The 26,865-nt window shown below is 48.1% G+C and overlaps 1 long non-coding RNA gene across 3 annotated transcripts in view; it reads right to left on the minus strand.

Moving 5' to 3' along the window:
- Positions 1–200: 200 nt before the first annotated feature.
- LOC118351253 (uncharacterized) overlaps positions 201–26,865 on the minus strand; it is a 112,063-nt gene continuing 85,398 nt past the window's right edge. For all 3 annotated transcript variants that reach the window (XR_007403285.1, XR_007403284.1, XR_004806418.2), the window contains 2 exons: positions 23,018–23,180; positions 201–2,070 (listed from right to left, as the gene is read on the minus strand). This is a non-coding gene — a long non-coding RNA (uncharacterized LOC118351253). The remainder of the gene's footprint in view (positions 2,071–23,017; positions 23,181–26,865) is intronic.

Consider the following 26,865-nt stretch of genomic DNA (forward strand, 5'->3'; position numbering starts at 1 on the left):
AAGAACTGAATCAATGAGATTCCAGAAAACAGAGAGATCTGAAAACTTCCATAATTTGATCATCAAAAACCTATTGAAAATATCAGACATATCTAGGTGCTAAAAATTGGATCACAGATATCTAGTTTATCAACAGCCTCCACAAAAAGATGTGTGGCTGCTGAAAGCATGAAGCTTTGGCCTTGGTTATTCCTCCCATGGCTTCGCTAAGCTCCCATCCCCATGCCTCCCTGTGAGAGCAGGCAGGTTCCAAAGCTGTCAACACGAGGGGCTTATGCAGCCTCATCCCACTCTTCTCCACCAGAAGCACGCCCGTGACACTGCCATCTGTTCAGCAATACAGCAGCCCAGGCACCAGGAACACCATTCGGGACGGGCAACTGGATACAGGGCCATTCCTCTTGCCACCTCGGGATGCATCTCCCCTCAATGAGGGCAGGTATGCCCTATTTATCGGGGGCCCAGACAGCGGAGCTGCAAATATTCATTCTCAGTTTTTCTGAGACTTCAAGGATCTTCCGTGATGACTGAACCCAGTCTGCAAGAGCAGCTGCTTCCATAAAGCCAGGTTCCATGAGGCAGTTAATGGGGAGAAGGGACTCTTGCCCCATCACAAACCAGCAGAAGACGGGCCAATTCCTGTTTTTCCAAAGAAATAAGCACGTAGAAAAACAGGGCAGATGGGCAGATTCTTCACTGCCTTCCCCCTCTACCCTGTCACAGACGAAGGAGAGGAGCTGCAAGGAAAAATTATCATGCCAGCCAGGCAGGAGACATGGTACCTGGATAAAAATTTCAGGCTTTGAAGATGGACTCTTTGGATATCCCTGGTCCCTTTGTTTTGTTTGCTTGTTTACCTGCTTGCTGAATACAGGGGTGGTTTGGGGAAGGATCATGCCATTTTGCAAAAAAGGAGAGTGTAAGGTTTTTGAAAAGAGAGCCCCAGGTCTAACTGCTAGGTTCTCCACTTGTTCTCCGCCCACCCTTAACAGAACATTCTAACCCCCTTAAATCGTCTCCTCATCTGCTTAGAAGGGTACATTTAAAAGGTGCTTAATCTCACAGGGTTACTGCAATGGGAACATGCTGGGGATCAGAGTTACACGAAGCATCCCACCCTTTGCTGGTAGAAATTGCAGAGCTGAGCCAGCCTTTGGCCCACTGCACCCATTTGAACACTCTGCACGCCAGGTGCCAGGAAACTAACGCCCGTGATGGGAAAGGGATTTGGCCACGTTCTCACTGTGAAAGACTCAGTGTGGGGTATGCCTCCTGTCCACAATTGCCAGGCAGGGGAAATGGGGTTGAAAAGGAAAAATTCAGCAGCTCACTGGGGACTTAGAACCCTCACCCTTGGGTGTGGGGCTGAAGAGGGCGGGGCGTAGAGCGGGCACAGGACTGGCTGGGTCGTGAGCTTCACTCTGACACCCTGACTGGGTCCCCCACCGCCCCCGAGCCACAGATGGCTCCAATCTGACCTACCACCATCCCTCATCTGTCACTGCCAGCTGTCCCCTGATGCTGAGTGTCACACCCAGGTGTCACCCCAGCTCTCAGACTCTGGCCACACATTCTGAAGGAGAGAGGTGGTGCCAGAGCTGGCACAGCGGCAGCTCCAGCAGCTGTCGTGCCAATCGGCAGGTCTACGCCTATGTTTTGGGGCAGCCCCATCTCTCTCTGCATCAGGAAGCTTCATGGACATATTTGTTTACTCCATTTGCCGATATGCAGTTTGCATAATATTGAATCTGGAAAGGACACTGCATCCACTGACAGGAGTTCTCCCAGCTGGAAAAAGGAAAAAAAAAGAAAAAAGAAAAAGAAAGAAACTGGCTTTATATCTTTTAACATTTTGGGGTAAAAATAAAGACACCAACACCAAGCGCCAGGTTTGCTGATGGATGTTTGCTGGGTGGGGAAGGCCAGTCTTTGGTCAGGCCACGCTCCCAGACCCAAAGAAGTGTTGGATGGCTCTCTCATAAACACTGTTGGCAGCTCCAGGGACGGCTCTTTTGGTAAAAAGGATGTGCTGGAACGAAACGTGGGACTCCAGCCAAGCCACATTTCTTCCTGTAAAACAGAAAACATTCCCGTGTCAGGATGCAAGGAGCCAAGCCCCTCCCAGATTGGAGGCATCCTCCTCTTCAGCCTCTAGGGAAGATGGGAAGAACAAGGCCGAGCAGGGCTTTGACTGGAGATGTAGGGTAGGGAGCGAAGGGCTAAGAATGTATGCCAGCCCCTACGCCCCTGGCCAGACTTATATTCTCAGACTGGTCTAAACACCTGGCTCACACCCAAGTTACAATGAGACCCCTCTAAATGTGTAGACACAGAGCACAAAGCCAGGGTAAGTGGAAGAAAGCCTACCAAGGGCATACAACAAAGGCTCTAGCCTTCTCATGGGCACCCTTCTCATCATGGGCCCTCGTGGCTCAGTGGCAGGCCCTGGTGAGCTGTGTGGAAGCACTGCTTGTTCAAACATCAGTCTACACATGTAGACTGGGCCCTCCTATGCTGAGTGTGGTCCTCAGAGCAGCAGCAGCTGAAAGTTGGTTAGAAATGCATACTTTCTGCCCCTTCTCCCCCATCCCAGCCCTGATGATTCAGAATCTGCATGTTTACAAATGCCCAGGTGATTCTTAGGCACATTTAAGGTTTCAGAGGTACAGCCCCAGGGGCTTCCTAGAACATGCACACAATTGGATATGCAGGCCTCTTTCAAAGTGTTGCCCACTGAGGAGGATGGATAGTCAGTGAGGCATGAAGCGATTAAGCACTGACACACACAGCACCCTCAGATCATAACCCTGGGTTGGGGTAAAAGGCATTTTGGACTGTAATCCAATGTCCCCAGGACCGCAGTCATCCCAGCCACCCAACCTCTATGGTGGGGAAGCATCTGCTCATACCCGTGCTACTCTAGAACCTTCCTGGATGAAGGAAAACCATGGAGCTCAAATCCAGGGTGACTTAAGACCCCACATTAGAGCTGAAGTCCGATCTGTGGTGCTCCATTATGAATTTCTCATCCATTAGCCAGAGTCTGGCTTTCCCTGATCAAGGGACAAAGGATTCTTGTCCCAGGCAGGTTGGGTGAAGTCCTAAATTAAAGGTCGCTATATCCCTTGGGTGGACATCACGGCCCAGGCCATACTGCAGGAGCACAGGTCCGGTACTGAGGCCTACTCGCTCTCAGCACTCGGTCCTGTCCGCACCACTGCTCTTCTCTGCTCACTGAATCTGGAGAACCTATGAGCTCAGTCCCGGGCAGATCACCAAGCTCTGCCAATGACTCAACAGCAAATTCCCCTCAGGAGCAACAGAGCCCTGCACACCAGCAAAGCTCACAAACCTGGGGTCTCCCTTACCATCTAATTGATGGCAACATAGTCACCCAGCAGCAAGTGACCACTAAGCATAGTCACCCAGCAGCAAGTGACCACTCCCAGTGCCCACCGGGCTTCTCTGGGAGGAGCAGGGGTACCATTACCTCCTGGTTCGGGCCCCCAGGACCTAAGCCATAAATACTACGGGCATCTCACTTTGTGTGGTGGGCGGGACACCTGGCAATGTCCTGTTCTGTTACCTTCGCTGGTGCTCAGTGCTTACACCTTGTAAGAACAACAGGAACAGAATTGTATTTCCTGTAGACATGCTATAGATGAGTGCTTTAGCGAGTTTTTGTTTGGCATCATACACATAGATTGTAAATTGCAGCTTGGGCCCGTCGCATCCATTTATCATCCGTCATGCCTGGAAACTAAAGCCCAGGGTGAGAAGGGACTTGGCCAAGTTCACGTCCAAGTCCTGTTTTGTTTTTAAGGGCTGTAGCAGTCGTATGGTTGCAGCTGTTTTAAGTTCTTTTATTCATTTAAAATTACGATAGCAGATTACACTGTATGAAACCGTGTGGCCTCGATTACCATTTTTTCCATGTGTTAAGGCAGACCTAAAATGACTTTCTGAGGAGAATCTTGGCCTTCCCCACAGGTACACCCTGGCTTATCTCCAGAAGGAGATACAAGAGCTTTCTTTTCAGGCAGGAGTTCTTGTAAGGTGACACAATTTTGACAAGAGTGTGTTAATCTTCCTCCCACCTTGGGTGACTGTTACACCTACCCACTTCCCTGCAACAGAAGATATTTGCACTCCCGGTAGTTGTCAGGGAACATAGCCTTGAACTTGGTTGTCACTCAAACGTTACAATTCCTCCTGGTTGGGAGGAATTGTGTTTAGAGAGCATTTCTCAAGGGGGAATTGTGTTAGTTAAGATAATAGAAGCTACTCTATCAGACAAATCCCAAATCCTCAGTGGCTTGACACAATAGAAGTTGGTTCCTTGTGCATATCACAGTCCAACAAAGGTAATCTGGCTGGGTGTGCTTCTACCAGGACTTTAGCATCCAGACTTCTTCCTTCATGTGGCTCTGCCCTCCTCTGGGTCCTTGGAGCTTCCTCTCAGCCAACAGATGGGGAAAGGAGCCATAGAGAGAACACATCCACTTCCCAACCACTTCAGCTAAGCAGTGACACACACTTTCTGCTCACATTCAACATCAGAGCCATCCCTGGTTGCAAAGGAAGCTGGGAAGAGTACTTGTGTGCCCAGGAGGGTAGGAAACAGGATGTGGTAAACCCTAAGCTGTCTCTGTCATGGAAATGCATTACCCTTGAATTGACCAGATTAAGCCAGTCTATCTACAAGATGAGTCTCTGGAGAGCATGGTATGGATTCCCACCAAAAAGCTTCTAGGACAACAAAGAGATGTGCCCCCAGTATCAACAGAGACAAGAGAGAAACACTAGGTGAGTAGGTAGGTGGGGGAGGATTTCACACCAATGTATGTGGGTGCTGCTGAGGATGGCATCCAAGCCTGATGACATTTCATTTCAAGGAAGAATCTAGAAATCCTCAGAATGATGGTCTTCCCCAGTGCCTGCTTTGTTTTTATTTAGTTATGCTGTAATCTGTATCATTGTGCTTCCTTCTTTGCCGTGGCTGTTGGCAGGCTTAGACTCAGATCAATACAGGTCATCTCTAGCAACTATGGGAGACATTAAAGGATGCATTTTTTGAACCAGCCTCACACATGGTGCCATTCATCTTTCCTATTCTTACTTCTCTGCCTCATTTTCTGAAGTTTTTATTTTTTTTTAATGTCTCTTTCTATCATGCAACTATCTTTGTAAACAGTGTCTAGTTAGCTTGAGGAATGCCATGGAATACAAGCAGATAAATAACAGAATAATCAACAAAATACAAAAGTAACAATGATGCAGGAGCTACTAGAGAAAGTTGGAGATACTTCTTTTTTTCTTCTCTTCCTGGCATCACCTGGGCCTTACTAATGTGGTTCCTCTTCATGCACAAATCTCTTTCTTGTCCTCTGGGCACCTACTGCACACTCAGGGTTGTGACAGCCTTCAAGAAGCCACCTTCCCAGTTTCAGAAGACTCACAAACTCCAGGATGAGAATCCTCTAGTTCCTCCAGGGAATGGTAATCTTCAAGTTGCTGTTTCTTGGAGAGAAGTATTGGCTTCATTTGTATTTCACCCACCATGCTTCTTCCTATGTCCTCTCATGACAGTGTGCCTTTGGACACAGCAATTGTTCTTACAGACCAATCTCCAATGTTCCTCTGATTCCATGGGCAGATGAGCCAGAGGGCAGCACCACTTCTGAGAAAGCGCAAGACTGAGAGAAGCACCATACAATATGGCAGCCACTGGTCACGTGTAACCAGAAAACACAATGAGGTGAGTCTGACATGAGATGTGCTTTAAATGTAAAATTCATACTGGATTTTGAAGATGTAGTATAAAAGAAAGAATATAAAGTATCACATTAATAACTTTCAATATTTAGGGATCCCTGGGTGGCGCAGCGGTTTGGCGCCTGCCTTTGGCCCAGGGCGCGATCCTGGAGACCCGGGATCGAATCCCACGTCGGGCTCCCGGTGCATGGAGCCTGCTTCTCCCTCTGCCTGTGTCTCTGCCTCATTCTCTCTCTCTCTCTGTGACTATCACAAATAGATAAAAATTAAAAAAAAAAAATCAAAACAATAGCTTTCAATATTTAATAGGGATTGTTACCTAATTTCTCACCACTAAGTCTCCAGATGGGAACCTGGTTATTAGGGTTTGGTCCAGTGCTCTGGAAGAGCCTGGGATTCATAGTAAGAGGGAGAAATTGAGGCTCCTATACCTCTATCTACAAGTTTTAGCCCCCAGTCTGATGCGCTCAGCTCTGAGACTCAGCCTAGAGAACAAAGACTTTAAGCTATCATTCACCTGTATTGTGTGGGCTTTGTTTTCAAGGACAAAAAAATATTAACTTAAGGGAAAAAAGTCATTTTCAGGTTGTTCTTTACTAAAAATTAAATCTTACCTGGAGCAACTTATCTTCCTCAAGCAGAGAAGTTCAATTGCCCACCCTCAGCCCTCTGAATAGCAACTAAGAAAGATAAAAATATTTGCCTATTCAGAGATTATTTCAGTAATCACAGGCACTAAATAGATGGCAAAGGAGCAATGCTCACAGATGTTTGTTCATGAAGCCTGAATCTTTTGCTTAAGAGAAACTGGGAGTGGCTTTTTGGTAATTAAATGACCAGTGGGTAAAAATGTTCAAAGTACACATGATAATGTTGAAGCCTGGAAGAGCAGGAACTCGACTCATATGAACAGGTATACCTGCGGATCAATAGACTTGCAACACCAACACGTATCCTTACCCTGATTGACCAGGAGGAGCCTCCACTTCCCTATAGCCCAAAGAGGGGCATGGTCACCTTTAACTGCCAAGATGTCCCAACCCCCATTCCTTGCACCCTGCCTGGCCCCACATGACCTTGCCTTTGCCATGTGACTTGGCCAACTCACCCCAAAGGCACCCTCCCAGCCTCTCCCCTGTGGGAAAAATGGTACCGCCCATGCCCATGCACCCTTTCACAGTTGTGCACGTGTCTTCTCAGCTTGCATGTATTTATGCTGATGTTTCTCTCATCACTTCCATCCTCCTGGTCCTCTAATTCCTTAATAATGCAACCCTCAATGGCTCCAAGAAATCAATCCTTCAGTCCCCAGAGAGGGGCAAAGACTCCTCCAAAGTAGAGAAACTCAGAGAAAGATTCAGTAGAAGCCACAAATTATTCAGTTAGAGCCATAAGAAACCTACTGATTCGTCAGTAGGGAAATAGCCAAAGATCCATGGATAGAATTCAGAGAGCTAATGCACTTACACAGAACAAATGTCTAACTTTATTTTCACTAGTCTCTAATTAAACAATAGCATTTCCTTCAATTATGAACATGGGCAATAAACCACAGTAGTTTTAGCAATGCCTATGATTTTCCAACAGTAGAAATCAGAGACTTTAGTATGATTGTTTCAGATTTCTCAAAACATTATTTATTTCAGATGTATGACAGTTATTAGAACTATATGTAGAACTTGCTTTTTAATGAGTAAATAAAGAAGCCTATAACAGACTATACCACATATCTGGCTTATCTATTCTTTGATAAGTGTGTGCCAATATTATCAGTTTCCTTTGTAAACCTGTATGTTTAATTTTGTGCATTTAAAAAATGTTATTCTGAGAATAAGTCCTGTCTTAATTCTGGCTGGAGTGGGGGGAGGATACTAAATAAATATCAAAAACGAGAGGGGGTTACGTAGACAACAAACATTTCTTTCTCCCAGTTCTGGAGGCTGAGAAGCCCAAGATCAAGGTACAGGCTGATTCGGGAACTGTCCCAGGTAGCCACCATCTTGTTCTACCCTCACAAGACAGACCATCTGTCGCTTACCTCTCCGCAATAATCCCACACGTGAGGGCTCTGCTCTCATGACCAAACTGCCCCCCCTCCAAAAAAAAAAACCTGCCTGCAAATACCACTATGTTGGGGATTAAGGCTTCAACATATGGATTTGGGGGACACAGGCATTCATCCATAGCAAGTCCACAGGCCTCACTAAATGCCAAAGGAGTCATTGGAAGAAAAGGGGAGAGATGCTTAAGCCCCTCCCCCATGAGCCCTATAAAACATGGCTCACCACAAAGATTCCCAGGATGACATGGGCCCCAAGGTCTGAAACTACTGCTCTCCAGGCATCTAGAGTCTTGTGTCCCCCAGGTGATAAATATCTACACTCCTGTCAAAAGCAGCAAAAAACTCAAAAGATTCATATGCAGCACAGAAGGGAGGGGGCAAGGACCAAGAGGCCAGGAGATCTGGCTTCTGGAGCCCCTCAGAGTCCATTTCTCAGGGGGCAGAGCCAAGCAGCCCCCACCCCACTCTGTGAGGGCCCACCTGTGCTGGGCACCAAGGAGGGGGTCAGAAGGTGCCGCCAGAAGACGGCCTCCTGGGGGGCCAAGCCCACCCCCCAAACACACCTCCAGCCAGGGCACCTGCTGATGCCACACTGACCAGGCAACTGCCTCATCCCTCTTTTGAAGGGAAGGGGAAAGCCTTTTGCGAACATAAATCTAAACTGGGTGAGAGATATCGTTAGCTCCGCAATTCCCTGCCCCTCGCGCTAATTACACAAGTGCTGTGGGTTAATTAATTTGTAGGAGAGGACCATATTGCTGAGCGTACATTTTTTTTTTCTGAGTTTCAACTGCTCCACTTCTCAAGTTGAAATTACTTTGCAGCAACTTTTCTTTCTTTCTCTCACCTTTAACTCGAAGTCTGTTTGCATGTTTTCCTTTTGCAGCTTGGGGGAAAATTTTTGAAAAGGGGGGGAAAAAAAGAAAGGTTATTTGATCCTTTGAAGAGAGAAATCCTGCTCATGGATTTTCTGCTTTTAATTCATTGGAGAGAAAAGGGCGATCGAGTGAACAGGATGGGAAAGGAGGACAAGGCAAGGAGCAAGAGACTTTGATCTCTTGCAGGTGGGGAGGCAGGGCTGCTGCCCCCCATATCCCAGGGTGGCTCCAACCCGTAGGTCCTTGGAGACCCTTCCACAGCCAGGCCCCACCATCTGCCTGGAGAACTCTGGGCTACAGGTTCTTAAAACAGCCCAGAATGGGGGAAGCATGAGACTCAGCCAGAAATGCTCATGCCTCCCGGTGCTCACCGCCTCGGGCACTTTGATCAGACGAATAAAAGCTAAGAACTAAGAAATCATTCTGAGCGTGAGCTGAGAAGGGAGAGCTGATAAACCAGGGAAATACTCTTTGTAACAGGAGCTTGTATTTCTTCCTTCATCTCTAGGCATAAAGAGGGGAGGCAAAATACATGGTCATCAATACTGGGTGATAAATGCTCAGAACTTCTGGGTCAGCTCAAGGGCTCACTCGAGCCCACAAAAGAGAAAACACCTAACACAGGGGCAGGCATCGAGCTGAAAGCACATGGACTCCCCCTGCTGCTGCCCACTGCACAGCCCTCTGGAAATGTACTCCTGACTTTGGGCAAGGCCAACATGTCAGCAACGCTGGGAAGCTCACGGGTCAGTAACTGGGACTCAGTTCAGCTCAGTTTTAAAAATAAAAACTTTGGGGACATCTGGGTGGCTCAGTGGTTAACTATCTGCCTTTGGCTGAGATCATGATCCCGGGGTCCTGGGATCGAGTCCCGCATCAGGTTCCCCACAGGGAGCCTGCTTCTCCCTCTGCCTGTGTGTCTGCCTCTCTCCCTGTGTCTGTCATGAATAAATAAATAAAATCTTTAAAAATAAAATAAAAACTTCAGCACTTAACAGATGGTGGGCGTCGTGCTAGAGAAAACTGGGGCCAACGATGAGTGGGAGACGGGGTGCCCACAGACCCATAAACTGATGATAATTTGTAAGTGCTATAAAAACAATATTCATAAGGTCAAGGATGGCGAAGAGGAGTGGGAATGGTTAATTAACTGGAAAAAGCGGCACCTGGGAAGGCTTCATCACAGAGGGGATACAGAAGCAGGGTTTTGATGAATACATAGAAGTTCATCAAGAAAACATGGGATGAGAGTGACCTTCTATATCACAGAAAGAACACACAAAGAGACACGGAGATGTGAGAGGTCAGGGTGCGTTCAGCAATTATGGTTGGCTTGAGTATGACGCTGGGGGGTGGGGAATGGTAGTAGATGATCCTGGGTTCAGGTCACAAAACACCTGTGCCTCCCCCAAGCTTGGCTTTCCTGGGATTTTATCCTGGTGGAGTGGTTGTAAGCAGGAGAGTAACAAGATCGGAAGTGTGTGAGTGTGTACATTATACACATGCATTCCGGCAGCTGAGTGAATCAGGGGTGTGAGATATGGTGTTTCCTCTTTGGACATGCTGATTTTAAGGCACCTCTACGTATTTCACTAGCTCAGCGGAGGATCTGAGCTGGAGATGCCAATCTGGGGGTTGCCAGCCTAGTAGCAGGCGCTGAAGTCATGATGAGGAAGAAACAGACACCAGGCACCAACCTCCAGACTCCGGCTCAGCCAAGTGGTTCGTAGCTTTAGAAGTTCCTAGACCATCAGACTTAAAGGGTTGAGAGATCACCCTCAACCCTCCCCCGCATTTTGCAGATGGAAGTGGAACGTTGGTGGCAGCTATGGCCCTAGCTTTCTGGTCACCCGACTCCCAACACCACCGCAGACCTGACCTGCCTGCCCACTGCGTCTAAAATGGGCCAGAGGTGGAAGGAGAAGAGGGAGATATGGAGATGAGGTGGCAAAGGTCAGATTTAAAGGGACTTAGGCTACAGCCCAGAAGACGAGGTGGTGTCAAAGTCTCTGAAGCAGAACCCCGGCAGGTGGCAGGAGGAGAGGAAGCTGTAGGTTCCTACTCTGGGGCCTGTTTTTCCACCTCGTGAGTTCTCATTCAGCTCAAATACCACCTCCTCCAGGAAGCCCCCCCAACAAGCAGAGCCCAAAGGAACCACCCCCTCCCTCAACCTGTGTCAGCATTCCCTGCGTGGTGCTTTCCATTCCCTGCATGGTGCTTCGAACACCTTAGTCGTAAACTGGAATTATTCATGGGCACTTCTCTCAATCGACTGTGGACAGTGGGTTGATATCATCGTCTGAACCTCCAGAACTAAACACAGGCAGGCCTGCCACAGAGCGGGGGCTCCCCAAACAGGACCTGGAGGAATCGATGCTTGCTGGCAGCACACGAGGGAGCAAGGCCTGCAGAGCCAGATCCGTGGATGAAAAAACAAGTCGACAGACAAGGAAAATGAGGGCAGACCTCCGGAAAAACAAGTGGGGCCACCGTGTCCCAGGGGCCCTACCGTGGCCTCCCCCTGCTTGAGTCACAGGCTGAGGAAAACACGGGCGATCCAACACCAGTCACACCAGTTCTGGCAGAGGCAGGACGGGATGATCTAATAGATATTTTCCAGCCTTCGTGTCTATTATCCCCAAACAAAATGACATGTGCTTCCAAGCAGCTCCTCTCCGGTTATGAGCACTATAATTAAGCAGTGAAGTACACACCCACCTCAGTCTGCACAGAGAGGGTGGAGAAGCCAACACAGCACAGCGCAGCCGCCTCGCTGAGTCGGTGCAGAGCACCAGCCTCACACTGCGGCTCTCCGACTCCGTTGTCCTGCAGTGGCCTCCAAGAGCTCTCACTTAAGCTCCATTTGGGGCCCCAGGGTGCCAAGGGGGAGGCAGAGGGCCGAGAGGAGCGGCGCCAGGATTCTAGCCTCTGTTCTGCTGCAAATGGAGATGCCTTCCCATCTTGAGCCTCCGGGCTTTCGTCTGGTCTCCCCACCTGGCTTCTGTCCCCCATCATGCTCTCTTGGCCAAGTGAGCTCAGAGGCCTCAGGAGCTACCCCTGAAATGCAGCCAGGGCTCTAGCAGGCACGGGGTCCTTAGACGCCAGAGCCCCCGTCCTAGCCAGGTCTGCCCAGAGGCTGCTTTGGGAATACATGTCGGGATCCTAGCAGGGGCATTAGGAAGCATGGGAACCACAGCAAGATGCCCCTCCCAGTCCCAGTTCTGGGCCCAGGCTGCAGACAGTGAGTCTTGTGAGAGGTACACTGAGCACTGGATTAGGCCTTGTCCACCCAAACACCCTAAAGGTCCAGGCAGCAACAAGCCAAAGGACTCAGGCAAGTCAGATCCTCAAAATGGTACCCAAGCTGTACCTCTTGTTTTCCAGGGACCCAGACCCACCTTGAGGCATCTCAGCTGCTGTGCAATTAGACTCAGTATGCCCAAGCCCCCCACAAACGCCTTCCCAGATGGTCTTCCAGGAACAGATCATGTGTCTCTCCACCAGCCCTGACTGACCCCAGATTACCTGGGGATTGTCCCTCAGGGTCTGTCCAATGTGGGCCGGCAAGCTCCAAGCCAGATTCAAGGAAGGCAGATTATGGGAGGAGATATTGGGTGGGGCATGGTACTAGCAGCATGAGACTCAACATCTGAGAACATCCCTAGGCCATCAGGTCTCTGCTGCCCATCCTGGAAAGCTGACACTGGGCAGAGCTGTGACACAGGAGGCTGCTGACCCCATTTAAACCCAGAAAATCAGCCTCCAACTGAGGGAAACCGAGCTCTGGCATGAAGTCCTGTGGTTCTTACACCCATCCTCTCCTCCACCCCACGTTCTTCAGATTAGACACCTTCGGGCTCCAGTGCAATCCTCCAGCACCTATCAGGGGGACCTTTATCAAGTGGCCTCTTCCCAGTGTCATCCCTTAGCTATAACCACAAGGAGCTCCACACTTGGAAGATAAAACCTGCATAGCTCAGTCTTCACGTGGCTGCTCCTAAACTGCACCTGCCATGTCATCCCTCATTCTTCCCCTCCCATGCTCTGCTGCCCTGCTGTGGAAAGCTCTACTTGTGCCCTCCCTTTGCCCTTCCCCAGTTCCCTGTGTGGCCACGTCCTCCATGCCCTAGCCAAAACACTCCCATTAGCCCCGGGAAAACTCGGCCTTTTGGCTGCCTCCCACCCTCCTGGCTGGCCCTTTGCTGCGGGGAGGCTGTTGAGGGGGCTGTTGCCAAGGGGGCATCTTGCTACCCCTCCTACAATTGCTCAAGGGGCCTCAGAGCAGATCCTGCACCCTCCTGTCTGCATCTTTCTCTGTTTACCACCTTCTGATACAATGCTCATTTATTTAATGTGTGTTTCATTTATGTCTCAACCCATCCTCCAAATAAGCAACTCTATGAAGGGAGAGACGTCTGCTTTTGTGCACAACTGTCTCACATCCAGAATGGTAGGCACTCTATAAATACTTGTTGAAGAAATGAATGAGTGAATGAATGTGACCATAAGCACCAGCCATGCAACATCCCTGTGTGGATAGATCTTTTCCATGGGAAACCCTTGGAGAAAGCTGAGCTGAGGTGCAAAGATCCCTGGCTGGGGGGGGGGGGGGGGGGAGGTGGGGGGCAGAGTTGTCAGGTCCCCTGAAACCTGAAACCTGGCCTGTGCAATTTTTCCTGTCTGCTTCCTTAGTTTCTCCACTTATAAAATTGGGGGGCTGGGCGATGCCTGGTCGTGGGGTCTGTCAAGGGCCGCCCTGGGGTCAGCGGCCTCCTGCGGAGCTCCCGCAGACCTGTCCTGTGAACCGCCCGCAGGCCCTCACCCAAGCCCCCTGGCCCAGCAGGCTCTAATGAGGAGCCACTCTTAGCATTTTTATAATTTAATTCTCTCCGGTCAACACTTTAATTATGGGTCTCTCGGTCATTTTTCACCGACATCACAGCACAAACGGGGAGGCTACTTCCTGAGCAGAGGGGGCAGCCGGCTGGGGAGGCCTGGAGCTCCAGCCGCCCAGCAGCCGGGCTGCCCCAGGGCTGAGGGGTGGGTGTTGCACACACAGCACCCTCCTCTTCCCAGTGTCAAGGGACCACAAGGAGCTCTTGTGGTGTGTGAAACACCCACCCCGGCCACAGCACCAGGTGAAAGCTTCGTTCTCTCTCTCCTGAAGGAAACGGCTCCCAGGTGCAGTATCCTGCCCCCGCCCCGCCACCCCACCACAGTCACCTTCACACCCACTGGACCCCCTTCTTGCCCAGACAGACAAAAGCAAGCTCCCTGATGAGTGGGGAGCCTGACACGGGGATCAGTCCCAGGACCCTGGAATGGTGACCTGAGCAGAAGGCAGACGCTTAACTGACTGAGCCACCCAGGCACCCCAAACTACCCTTTCTACTATTATTATTTATTCTGCTTTTTTGTTTGTTTGTTTGAAATTTTCCTGCCCAGACCCAGGCTTTTGGCCCTTTCTTCCTGTGCCCTGCAGGAGGGTCTCCAAATAAGACCCAGATGCCACAGGTGGATTTTCCCTCACCAGGGTACAGGGGAGGGTAGAGACGCATTCCTACTTGTCTGCCTGTCCTCTTCTTCCTGTGGGGCACAGACATCCTATTTATAGGATTGGATTTGTTTTCCCCAGGCTCGAAGCTTATCCTGGTATTTCTACTGTGAGAATCCAATGTACCTGCTAGCTAGCCCAAACTGAAACTTCTCCCCAAAGAGCACTGTCCCCGGAGGTAACCCTTCCCACACAGTCTCTGAGTGGGTAGACCCAGAGCTGGGGCCTCCCAGGCAGTGGGAGGATGTGACACGGCGAGAGAGGGAGGCTGGAGGGAATGTCAGCAGGATGAAAGGTCTGAACAAGGCTCCAGGGAAGCTCCTGTCTGAGTCGGAAGATCCTTGACACAGGCTGCAGTAGCCTCCAGGAAGGTCTATGCTGGCATCCAAAGGACTGCCTAGGGGCTGGCCCACATGTGAGGCTGCAGGAAAGGACGTGGTGTCAAGACCAAGAGGCAGATAGGAGGGAGTGTGAGCGTGTACAGAGCCGAGGAACACAGGCTCTAAAGGGGACGCCCTGCATGTCACCTGGCTGTGCCGCCTACTGGCTAGGGGGCTAGGCAAGTTCCTGACTTCTCTCCCCATCTGAAAACAAGAATGATAAGAGCACCCTATAGGTGTGCTGTGGCAAGCAAATGACCAAATATGAGTAAAGGTTTAGGCTGGTGCCTGGGAAAAAAATAAGCACTCAATCGATGTTAGCCATTGTTATTATTCTATAGTCCTCCCAAGCACTCATGCTCTACCACCACCACCACCACCACCACCAAAGACAACTCAAATTACCAACACCAGGAGCCTCAACATATGTCCTCTGGCCTCCTCTTCCAGCCAGAATGCCTCCCAAGCCCACTACCACCACTGCCACTCAATTTGCACTTAAAAATTCTGCAATTCCCTCAGAAAGGCCAGGTTCCAGTTCCCAGGGCAGCAGAGCCCCCAGGCTCTGTCTGAGGTCCCCACTCTCCTGTCTTTGAAAAATTACAAAGCCTCCCTCATAGAAAGAAATCAGTTAGCTCCATAGAAGAGGAGACGCCCCCTGGAGGACGCTCTGGGAGAGCCACTGAGCAGTAGCGCTGGGAGACCAGGGTGGATGTGCATGGCCGGCAGGGGTGCAAAGTCCCTCCCTCCACCCCTGGGTGCTGCTCTGATGGTCTGTTTTCTCTCTGCCTCCCCTTCTGCCATTTCTTCCTTCTCTCCAGATGCTGAGGTTAGAGCCTTTGACCCGAGGTTAGAGCCTTTGACCCAGGAGCACCAGCAGCCTGTCCAGACCTATCAAAAATCTTCCTCTTAGGAGGAAGACCCACAACCCATCACCAGGCTCTAGTTCAGATGATTATCTCAATTGGAAAAAAGAAAAAAAAAAGAAAGAAAGAAAGAAAAACTTTCATGCAAATCGAGGCCAAATTGAAAATCTGTTCATCACTTCTCCTGGTGCCTCGGGTCCCTTGTTGGGGAATTTTTAAATGGCTCAGCTCATCTGAAGCCAAGGAAGAGAGAGGAGACAGATGGATTCATGCATTTTTACAGAGATTCTTAAGAATTGTCCTTGTGGAAACCCCCTCTGCCCATCCATGCTGCAGTGGGGAAGTCTCATTCCATGACCTACTCTTACTAAAGATATTTCTCCTCGCACCTGACAGCCCAGGCACATTTCTGTGGGGACTCACTTGCACAGCAGCCTTCAAAAGAGATACTTCTCACAACTGGCTCAAAAAAAAAAAAAAAAAAGCCAAGCCTGCTTACCAAAAAAGCAATCTTTCTGCTGCACAACAGAATGCAAGAGCATTGGTTTTTATAAGAAAAATGTCCACTGGTATAGGGACTTCTTGTCAACTGAACCACCTCTGCCCACAAAGTGAAGAAAATCTGGGACTGAGACAGGCTCCACCCAACACACCTGTCCTGTGTCTGCATGGAAGTTCTATTTTAAGAGGCCCAGGGCCTCCCTTCGCATAGACTCTTCTGGGGAGTCTCATGGACAATGAACTTGGCTGCAGAATTTGACTCAATGTCTGGTCTCCAAATACCCTGCAAAGGAAGTTTGGCTCTCAGAAGCTGCCTTCTGAGTATAATCACTCAGCAAAGCCCCACTTTGTAGGGTTCTCCAGAGTAGTAGGTTGGGTTCTCCAGAGAAACAGAACCAATGGGATATAAGTAAATAGATGGAAAGAGGGAGAGACTTGTTTTAAGGAACTGGTTCATGGAATGGTGGGGGAGTTGGCAAGGCTGAGGTCTGTAAGGTGGACCAGCAAGCTGGCAATTGAAAGTTCACATTGCTGTCTTGAATCTGAATTCCACAGGGCAGCAGGCTGGAAACACGGGCAAGGTGCCTATGTCGCAGTCTTGAGAGGATCCCTTCCTCTTTGGAAAACCTCAGCCTTTGCTTTTTATGCCTCAACTGATTGGATGGGGCCACCCACATGATGGAGGGTAATCCACTTTACTCGAACTCTACTGCTTTAAATATGAATCACATCTAAAAAAGACCTTCACAGCAGCATCTAGATGGTATTTGACCAGAAAACTGGGTACCACAGCCTAGTAAGGATGACGCTTAAATTAACCTCCATACTTGGCACAGGCCGTCTGTCACGTGGCCAGGCTGCCCCAACTGGGCTTCCTCCTTCCCCTTGGGTACACATGCTCACCCGCAGCTTTGTGCTCTATCAAGCTGCTCCTCCCCTTCCCACTGACAAGTATGCTTACCCCATCCCCTGCCTCTTCAAATCCTTCCTTCACCCCCCCAACACCCAACTCCAGTCCCACTTCCTCCATGGAGACTGCCCTGGCCTTCCTGGGACACATGGGTCTCCCTCCAGGACTGAATCCATAGCACAGACCCACCTTTTTTGATCACACCTCCTGAACTCTTTTTTTCCAGTCTCCTTTCTCAATGAAGAGACCAGCTCTTGCACCTGCACATCCCAGTCCCACCCAGGAGAGGGCTAGGAAGATCCAAATGAATACGAACATCCATCTGGTGGGGATTTTCTCCTCGGGGAAAATACAACAGTGAGAGCTCTGGATTAAAAAAAAAAAAAACTAAATCAAAACCAAAACAGGGAAAGAGGTTGTTCTGTTGGAACAGAGCTAAACACAAAAGTTGAGGAGGGGTTGGTGGGAGACAGTAACTTCGCTGTAGATGAAAACATCAAATGGCTGCTGCCCGAGCCCCTGCATGTGGAGTGAGCTGTTGGGGCCCTGCCACGGGAGCTGCTCCCCAGCCGCAGGTGGGGCTTCCGGCAGGCAGCAGGGCCATGGTGCGGGAGGACTGAGCTATCCTCTCTAAGGAGACCTCTCCAAACAGATGAGTTCAAAGTTCTGCTTTTAATCGATTCAGTGTGTGATATCACTGGGCAGCATTTCCTCTAAAGATAAGGGCAGCATTGATTATCAGATATGAAGTACAGGGAGCCTTGAGGAACACAGAGCCCACTGCAGGAGCAAATGCTCTGGGACCAGCTTTGGGAGGGGGCTGCTGGCCTCAGCTTGGCCAGGGTGAAGAGGACTCCCAGCTCAAGCTCCAGCTGGGGCGGAGGGCTTCCCCTCTGTGAACCAGTCACCAGCTCATGGGAAGGAGGGGAGGGGACAGAGATATACAAGGACCTTGGGCATTTGTGAAAGGGACTCATGTGGCAAATCTCAGGGTTCTGCTCTATCTCAAGTAGCTTATTAATACTGTTGAATATGCAAAACTGCCATACCCTGTGCTGAGCACAGTGGATAGGACAGCCCAGAGCCCTGTGTCTAGGGAGCACACATTCCGGCAGGGGCGAAAGAACAGTGGGCAGGTGTCACAAATAATTGCCAAGAGAAGTCAGGTTGATCACATACAATTTTTTTTTAATTATTTTATTTTATTTTTATGATAGTCACACAGAGAGAGAGAGAGAGAGAGAGGCAGAGACACAGGCAGAGGGAGAAGCAGGCTCCATGCACCGGAAGCCCGATGTGGGATTCGATCCCGGGTCTCCAGGATCGCGCCTGGGCCAAAGGCAGGCGCTAAACCGCTGCGCCACCCAGGGATCCCGATCACATACAATTTTTAAACGGCCCAGTGACATTAGAGAGGTGGAAGGCTTTTCTTTTTTCTTTTTTTTTTTAAGATTTTATTTATTTATTCATGAGAGACACAGAGAAAGAGAGAGGTAGACACAGGCCAAGGGAGAGGGAGGCTCCATGCAGGGAACCTGACGCGGGATTCGATCCCAGGTCTCCAGAATCACTGGAGACCAAAGGAGGCACTAAACTGCTGGGCCACTGGGGCTGCCCTGGAAGGCTTTTCTTTGCTGGGGTTGGCCAGGGTGGGAATAGGGGTGTTGGTTTCATAAAAGATTGTTCACCTATAAACAGAAGGCTTCCAGCGCTGCCCCTGCTCCTTAGCCCTCCCTGTCTGAGTCAGCTTCTCGAGGCTCTTCTCAGCCAGGGGCAAGCTGGCATTAGATCTGATGCCTGCTGGATTGGAGGATCTCCCCCCACCCCCCGCCATGCTCCTACTATAACTAGTAATGTTCCTCCACTCACTACTACCCCAGCCATAGAACCTCTCATGCTGTGTTTTAATTGTCTGTTTTGTTGCCAGTCTCATCCACTGAATAATAAGCTCCTTGCAGGCAGGGCCATGTTAGTCCCACTCACCATTGTACCCCCAGGGCCTCCAGAGAACGCGACACACATTTGGCTACAGCTCTGAGTGCTGCCTGCTTAATGTGCATTTAGAGAAACTTCGCTAATAACGATAGCTGGCATTGTTTGAACAGGCATTATGTGTCAGACACCGCTAAGCACTTGGCAAACATTTAGTCCTTGCAGTAATCTTTTGAGTTTGGCATTATTATCCACATCATGCAAATAAGGGACCTGAAGCTCAGAGAAACTAAGTAATCTGCCCAAGGTCACACAGCTCAGGACTAGACTCAAACTCAGAACTGTCCCTCGTCCCCACAAGTGCTGGCCTGAGGTCCCCTGAGAGAAAGCATGCTTCTCTGTAAGTGTGCAAGGAGAGGCATCTGCTTCTGGGCAGAGGCGGGAAAGATCCAAGGAGTTTTTTGTGCTCAATGAACACATCCACAAGGAAGGCAGAGCATCTGCAGCGGTCAGGATCTAAAGCACCCAGATATGGGGCTCCTAAGCCCACAGGATTTTCCGTGAGGAGGTGAAGGCAGGTACCAGACTTTACAAGGCTTCTTCAGGAGCAAAAGAAGGACTTCAGGCAGGACTCAGGAAGGAGGCTGGCTGGCCAAATATAGTGGAAGGAGGCAGAAGTGTCAGTGAGCAATGCCTCCTTTTGTTCTCAGCATCTTTCTCAGGTCAATCCAGTCTTCTCCCTAAAACTCAGTGCCTATTGCATGCAGGAAGCCCCAGAGCTAGTCCCAGATGCAGCTGGATCTGGGACAGAGTATAGAGGGATAGAAAGAGAGCTTGTCACAGTAAGGGTCAGGGCACCAACCAGTACAAGCAAGCAGAGGCACAAAAGTGGCATCACTCCCAAAGCCTTAAGTGGGATGTGTTCAAACATCATAGACTCATATGGCTATGGGGGTGTGCTTCTCTCTAAGGAGCCACTTCAGCCTGCTGCTACTTCCCTGTGGAAAATTAAGAGAGGAGTTGTCATCACCGAAAGAAAGAAAAGTAGCCTGCTCATTTCATCACAAAATCTCTAGCAAGCCTATGGCAAATGGTCTCAATTCCTTCCTTCCACCTGATTTATGCCAAAGCCATTGTTCACTCTGATGGTGTTCAATATATCATCAGAATGAACACTGTGCATCTTGGTATTTCACCCTCCAAAGCCTCGTAGAAAAATGGATGCTAATGAAGAGACCTTCCATGTTTTCCTAAGAAGGCTATCACCTCTGATAATACAGAGTGCTCCAGCAGATCAATAAAGGCAATAAATCAATGCAATTTATTAAATACAACAAGCACTTTCCCAGGCAAGTGCTCAGAAAGAGTCCAGAATAGCACATCACCAGTGCTCAGAACGGGAAAATGTGCTGGTGGCTACTTATGAACAAAGTTTCAAAAGATAACTCAAGAACAATTTATAGCCAGGAACAGTGACACTCAGATCACCTCATCCCAGCCCCCAGTGGAGCCTTCCCTGTGGGGATCCTCATCAGTGTTCTTTAGACAGAATCCAATTTACCAGCCTTTCTACAGAAACACCTCGATCAGCTCCTGGGACAGAGCTAGCAAATGTTCAAGTGAGTAAGGCCCTGTTTCAGTGGCAAAGAAAAGCACAAGTGAGGTGAAATCAAACATAGTAGGCTTCGAGAACATGGGGATTAACCCTTGAGTCTGTCTGTCCTCTGCCTGAAGAAAGAGTGAGAATGGTTCTCCATGCCGGGGTCTGAAAGCCATCTCAAAGGAGAACCCACAGCCCAACCCTGGTCCTGACATTTAGACAGAGCTGGTTTAACAATTCATGGGAGAAGGCTGACTGCTAATGTTCACTTCGTCTGCAAATAAGAGTTTCTAAAACAGCTACTGCACTGATGAAGATAAGGCAAGAATTCTCAACAAAGGCAAGACTAAGGCTGTTATTCCTCATCTCAGCTCTACCCTAAGGCCACTGAGGAGAGAAAGACCCTTGCAGGGTTGCTGTAGGGTCACGGTCCAGGCTTTAGACATCCAGGGCCTGGCCTGAGAATAGGCTTCTCCCCAGGCTGAGAGCCTTGGTGAAAACACTGACCTTCAAAGTCACCCATCATTCCATCCATCCATTATCCATCCATCTATCCACCTACCAATCCATCCATCCATCCATCCATCCATCCATCCATCCACCCATCCTTTAAATTGTTGCTGAGGAATCTATTACATATAAGGCTCTGTAGGGATGCAGAGGATCTCTCAAAATTTGAATATACAAAAGGTGATAAAATAGCCTGCTGACCGGTGATACAATGGAGAAAGTCTGAATTCTGGAACCAACTCCACCTGGGTCTTCATCTTAGGTGTGTGTCTTTGAGGAGGTTATGAAACCTCTCAATGCCTCTAATGTGAAACCTGGAAAACAGTGGTAACAATGGTAACACAGAAAACCTTTTTTTTATGAAGACTAAATAAATAATGGAGTGATTCCTAAAAGGTGATAAGGCATACCAGCAATGATAAAGGAAACCATTTCAGTTGGAACAGGAGGAAACTTTTATCCAAAACAGATACATATTTTAGAAAAAAATAACTAAACATCATACTCATAATTTCACAAATATTACTCCTGAAGATAAATCTAAAGTTTAAACCCAGTTGATACAGAATGAGAAATGTATTTGCAACACATGCTACCAACAATGGGCTTGTGTTCAGATAAAGGATTTCTACAAATCAGACTTGAACAGGCATTCACAAAAGAAGAGATCCAAATGGCCAATATGAAAAGATGCCTAATCCCATTAGTGATCAGGGAAATGTAAATTAAGATCACAATAAAGTGTTACTACACAATCCTCAGGATGGCTAAGTGAAAGCAATGATAATACTAAGTGTTGACAAGGATGCAGAGCAACAAGAACTTGCATAGTCGGGACTTATAAGTTGGTGCAACCATTAGAAAGCATGTCTGACACGACCTACTAAAATTGAATATTCATATATCATACAACCCAGCAATTACACTCTGTGTTTTAATAAGTGTGTACAAAAATGCTCATACTACCATTATTCATAATAGCCCCACACTGAAAACAACTTAAATCTCCATGAACACAGAATCAATGCATGATGGTGCCGATTTCATGCAATGAAATACCATACAGCAATGAAAATGAAGGAACCCAGCCCTATATAACAACAGAGCTGTTGTCCCACACATAACACTAAATGATAGGAGTCAGACACACACAAATACGTATACCATGTGATCCCATATGGACAATGAGCAGACACAGGCAAAGTAAAACACAGAGTATGAGAATGAGAATAAGGTTTCCCCTAGAGAGATGGGAGTGGGGCACAAGATGGGTTTCCAAGGTCCTCACCCTGTTTAGTTTCTTGATATTTGATGATAATTTATTGATTTATACATTTATGCTCTGTGCACCTTTCAAGATATCTGCTATATTCATGATTTTTAAAAAGTTTTGCTAACTCTTTACGTATTAGGCAAATACATAAGTGTATGATGATGACAAAACTGTGAAGGTAATAATGACTATGTACTGGAAAATACTGAGTTGCTAGAACTTCACAAGATACAGACCCTTCATGGTACATGCCACATAGATTGTCTCATATAACTATCACAACAATCCTATGAGGCAAAAATACTATTATCCCCCATTTTACACATGGAGAGGCTCAGAGAAGTTAAGCTATTTTCCTAAGGTCCCTCAGCCAATTAGCACCAAAGCCAAGATTCAAAACCAGGCAATCCAGCACTACGGTTGTGCTCTGTGCTCTTGACCATTCCCCTCAGATGCCCTCATGCAAAAGGCTAGAATAATAAATAGCTCACACCTTTATTATAAATAATAGCCTTTCCTCTTGATTCCCTACATCCTGCTCAGGGAGCCAGCTAGTCATTCATTATTCCTCTCACAATTTATTTGGTGTTCTGGTTTGGATACTCCTTTCCTTCCCTCATATTTTGTGTCCCTATTTCAAGAAGTCTAATGAAACACTGCCTGTGTGGGGGTGAGAGGATACCAAAGGCACAAGTGCACAGCTTTTTGGGACATAAAATAGCCAGACTGATATCTATATGTTAACCACAAGAGCACAAGGTGGGATTTGGCTTCACCTGATGATGATTGTCTCAGGGAGACCACCAACCGGCTTTCAGCTTAAGGAGTGAGGTGTCCACGTGGATTCTCAAGCTTCCTCCAGATCCTGCAGGAGCATAGGCGCTGAGAGTGGCCAGATCACAGGGAAAACCTGCTGTGAACAGCGGGCATCTTTGCCTCCTAGAAGGAAGCAAGAGATGGATGATGCAGATGCATTCAGGATGAAGCAGGGGGGAAAATGGTTCACAAATGTTAGGAAAAGTAACAAGATGCTCCCAGGGTCCCACAGCTTGAGAATGTTGCCTGAAATAGACCTGAGCTGCATCTGCTCCCAGGAAGCATTGCCCTTGAGAAGTGCGGTCATCCACCAGGGAGACAACTGTCCCCTGAGCCCCTCCAGAGTCTGCTGGAAAGCCTGGATGATTTGTCGTCTGAAGACTGCTATTATGGCTCTGCACAATCCTTTTGGTGCTAAATTTATTTGCAATCATTGCAGCAGCCTGTTTAATTATAACTAATGGGCGTAGTCATGCTAAGTGACATGCCGTTGGAAATCCCCTTCCCCCAACTAAGATCATCCACGGAGATGCAACAAAGATGCTGAACAAGAAAGCAGCTATATTTAAGGTGACTAAGCTGCTGTACTTGAGGACCCACCTTGGATGGAGAAATTTCACCAAAGCAATGTCCCCCCAGGACACCTGTGTGGACAGCTCCAGCCTTCCAGGCTTTGGGGACGGGGTGTCCTATTTGCGAGCTGCCATCTCTGAAAGCTCAATGACAGGGGCAGAGCCCCCCTCTCTAGGCCTCCTACAGAGGATGTGATTTAGCATGCACATTATTAATGAGCTTCATCCTAAAGTTATTCTGGCTGCATGTGGAGCTTAGAGGGCTTGGGAACACAACTTGGCAGGCGAGAGAAGCTTTAAAATGCAGCACTTCCCCAGCCTGGTTAAAAAAAAATACATAATATCAAAGAGCAAATCAGAATTGGGGTGGGGGGGCAGTCACATAAATGGGTTAGTAAGAGTAAAACGAGGAAAGGAAAACTTTAAAAGACTGTTTTTTAAAGAAGTATGTATATATTCAGCCCCCTTCTGTTTTGCGCTGTCCCTCCCAGCCTTGGGGCCACTCTCTTGCCAGGAAGGCCCTCCCGCTCTTCTCCATCTGGTCAACTCCTGAATGGCCTGTGGGGCTACCCAGGCCATCTCCAGAAATTCTCCATTGACTTCCCCAGATCTCAGAGCACTTGCCCTCCCGGACATTCCTTTCCAGCAGCCCTTTGGCATTTTATTTGTTTAATTATTCATCAAAACAGGTATGGATTCCTTGCTGTGAAGTAATTGTGGCAGACGTTAATCCCAGGTCTCAGATAAGGCAGCTCTCCCCATGGGTATCTTATCTTTTTCAAGAGGCTGAGCTCCTGAGAGTAAGAAGCACAGTGGGTTCATGGCCACACTGCCTATGGCCTGGCACTCATTGGCCCCTCAGGGAATGCTCACGGGATGCCCAAATTGAACTTAGCATGCTGGAGAGTGTCCTTGCTTGCTCTTTCCCATTGACCCTGACAGGATGGTGCCCATCGTCCCAAAAGGCAAGTGGGGGTAGAGGACTGGATCCCTCAAGAAGAAAGTTCTTAGGTGCAAATCCAGCTTTTGCTTGGGTAAGGATAGAACTTTCGAAGAGCTGAAGTCCCAAACATCATCCTAACCTCCTAGATCTGCTGCCTGGGGACGTGGTATCTAAAGAAGAGAGATAGTAATGGTGATAGGGTTGAGGGAGGACCTACTGATGGCTAAGATGGCTGCTTGCTTTCCAAGAGGAATAGATATTTATTCAGTGAATGAGAAAGGGCCACAAAAGATGTTGATGAATGGCAGGCCCTGTGAGAACATGGGAGGGAGGCAGATGTAGTGACTTGGGCTCTCCCCTTCTCTTGGAAAGAAAAAGACATGGAAAGCAGAATACTGGAAGGATAATCCATTCCAGACCTCTATGGAAATGACAGATCTCAACCCAAATCCAGGGAATAGCTCTGAAACCCAACTCACACTTGCTTCTGAAGGAGATTGGTCACAAATAGTCATGTTACCAGTCCAGCGCCCCTCCCACAAGCAGGAGCATTTTTTAATTAAGCTCTATCCCTGGGACTTCTCTGGTTATAGACACAGAAAGAAGAATCTTGTCATTTGTAAAGCTTCTCACAACCATGCTTGTAATGCTTCACTTACTAAAAGATTTCACATTAGAATCTATAAAATCAGTTTTCCCTGATCAAAATATTTTCCTGAGGTTTCTGTGATGCATCAATTGCTCTTCAAGCTGCAACAAGAGACAGAATGAGTCAGCCTTAACTTGGCCTGGAATTTAGGATGTTGACCCAGGCTCACCAGGTGCTCTAACAGCAGAGGCCTAGATCCTCAGAGTCAGTCTGAGCTCTGAGCTCCTTGGTCCCCTCTTGGCAGAAAAGCATGCCAGGATTTCCTTGATCTGGGTTAAGACAATACCACTGGCAACTTTTTCACAAAGGAACAAAGTAAAATATCCAGATACAGCCTAAATTTCTCACCATCTCAAAACCAGGCCAGTCTATGAGAATCTGGATGGTGAAAACTGCTCTTTTCTAGAAGTTCCTGCTGTACCCAGATTCCACAGTACTCACTGCTCCACTTCAGGAGGGAGGACACAGCTAGCCATGGTATCCTTTCACAAAATATGACCAAATGGCAGTGGTAGCACTAACTGACCTTGGCCCTCATTCCCCACCTCGATCACTGCAAGGATTTTTGGGAGAAGCTCTCCTTCATTGGAAGATGCCTTGCTCCAAATCCCAAGAGGTAGTTACTTTCTTCAAGAGAAAATTTTGACAAATACATCACTGCATCATCACATGCATCAAAATGAGAGTTAACCCAGGGTACACCTGCTGTGAATCGGGATCTCCTAGTTACATTTGACAAACATCAACCACCCTAAACTTTTCCCTATGTGGGTTTAAGTCTAGATTCTTACAGCCAGCAAAAAGGACCAATCTCCCTTTCCCTTTGTGAAAATCGTGGTGTGTGCTCAGTACCATGCTGTGAGAGGGAGGGGTTTGGCATACTCTTCCACTCTGTCCCTGAATGGAGAGGTATCACAAATGGTTCATCTTACAGCATGCAGGGATCTGTCATATGTCTTCTTCTTTCCTGAAAAGGTTGCTGTCAGGGTTAAATGACAAGTGATTACAAAATGCCTTTCTCATTGGAATGAGAATTAATATTAATCCAATTATATGTTGATGGCTTTGGTGTTCTGTTAAAATGGACCAACATTTAAACACCATCACTTAACAAAAATAAAACCTTCCTAACAATGACTTCAACAGTATGTCAAGAGGAAGAAATGTGCAAAGGACTCTCCTGGGTGCCATTTTTGCAAGACTATTCTAAGAATTAGAGTAGAGGAGGAAAAAATCCACCACTCTCCCAATTGAAAATGTTTACTCCCATAAAAGGTAAAAGTTGATTTATTTTTATGAAATACTACAAATATGCTCTTAAAGTCACTGAATTCCTCAGCTACCTCATGCCAAATCATTGCTTTATGGAGCTTTTAAGACCTTCAAAATACAGCAGTGTAGCTAAAATAGGGCCATTCCCCCAAGCAACAGGATTGTAAACAGGATGTTAGAGAAGGAAAGAATTCTTTTAGAACCATGGAAAGCTGCTGTCCATTTCTTACAACCATCTGGTATGATCTGAGGGCAACTCAACGGCACAAGACTCCCCACTCAGAAACACCTGTCCCCTTACTATCTGAGTCCCACACTTAGCATCTTCCCTTTGAGTCTCTGTCAAAACAAATGGGCCACTCAAACCATAGA

Source organism: Canis lupus, chromosome 17 (genome assembly GCF_003254725.2).
Source record: "Canis lupus dingo isolate Sandy chromosome 17, ASM325472v2, whole genome shotgun sequence".
NCBI lineage: Eukaryota > Metazoa > Chordata > Mammalia > Carnivora > Canidae > Canis > Canis lupus.